This window comes from Lycium ferocissimum, chromosome 2 (assembly GCF_029784015.1).
Source record: "Lycium ferocissimum isolate CSIRO_LF1 chromosome 2, AGI_CSIRO_Lferr_CH_V1, whole genome shotgun sequence".
In the NCBI taxonomy this organism is placed as follows: domain Eukaryota; kingdom Viridiplantae; phylum Streptophyta; class Magnoliopsida; order Solanales; family Solanaceae; genus Lycium; species Lycium ferocissimum.
This window is the reverse complement of record NC_081343.1, coordinates 16,880,696-16,882,227: the sequence shown is the minus strand read 5'-3', so window position 1 is coordinate 16,882,227 and position 1,532 is coordinate 16,880,696.

Genomic DNA, 1,532 nt, shown 5'->3' with positions numbered 1-1,532 from the left:
CACACGGCCACAACATGGAAAAGTGGATGATTTTCAACTTCCAATTTTATCACTTTTGGTCCCAAATTTTCCTAATTGCTCCATGCAACAAATTCATGCACAACTTATGACTTAAAATAAAATCAAAGGTCAAAAATCCCGACTTTATATCCCGGAATAGTTTTGTCCTTAACTTATCATAATTAATCCGGATTGTTCCAATGTACAAAAATACGGGTTCTAACAATTACGTATATTGATGATATTAGCTTAAAGATGTTTATCGGAGGTAGCACGACCTTACGTCACTCCGAGAGTTCTACTTATTCATCTTACTTATGCATTGCATTCATTTATGCCTATTCACATTGACCCATGACCAGAAGGCGTTATATATGCGTATATTATATATATATATGGGGTATGGGGAGAGGGATAGGCGTTATATACGCATCACCACCTGATCAGTTGGTACACGATGATGATGATGCCCCGTAGAGGGGCCGATATGATATGATGCGATGGGATGCCTTCAGAGGCTCGACGATGATATGTGCACGTATTTACTTACGACCTCATGTTTCATATGCATAAGCATTATACTTACATATTCTATGATTCTCAGTGGTATACAGAGATGTATAGATTACATACACATATGCATAACATTATGTACTCTATGACCTATAGAGATGTTCAGTCTTACAAGTTAATTCTTATGCCTCACGTTTTCTTTATGCCTCGTATATACTCTCTTCATGCCTTGCATACTTGGTACATTATTCGTAATGACTCCCTTATTTTTTAGGGGGCTGCGTTCATGCCAGCAGGTTTAGGTAGACAGACAGGCGGTCCAGCTCAGTAGGACTCCTATCTAGCAGTAGTCAGTGCGCTCCACTTGGCTCGGAGCTGCTGTCCATTTGGGTATGCTATTTTGATGTATATATGGGTATGATCGGGCCCTGTCCCGTCCTTTCTACAACTTTGTACTCTTTTAGAGGTCTGTAGACAGTTGTCTGTAGTTGGGATGTTGTGTAGCCTTGACGGTTTCTATTTTGTTTTACAGCATCTGCAGCGGTCTGGTCGGCTTGCACTGTTGTTTCTAGTATGTGTGTGTGTGTGTGTATATATATATATATATATAGAGGCTTGTGAGCCCTTGATGTATAATTCATTGTGCTTTACATACATAAGTCAATATAATTCCGTTATGAGTCACATATGGGCCACCCTTTATTTCAGTGAGATTCAGGTATAAGTATGGAAGTGTCTGACAAGTATCATGATTCATCAGTTTGGGTCATGAAATAAGTGATATCAGAGCAGTTTTGTCTTAGGGTTGTCTACAGACCATGTCCGGTAGAGTCTTATTTATGAGTGTGTTGTGCACCACACCTATAGACAGGAGGCTGATGATATTTAAGGTGTTGTCATTCTTTTCATCCTAGATTGTGCGATAGAGCCATGTGGTAAGAATTCGCTTCCTAATAATTTGTTATTATTTCAGCGATGCCTCCGAAGAAAGCTACTGCCCGGAAAAGGGCAAGACAATG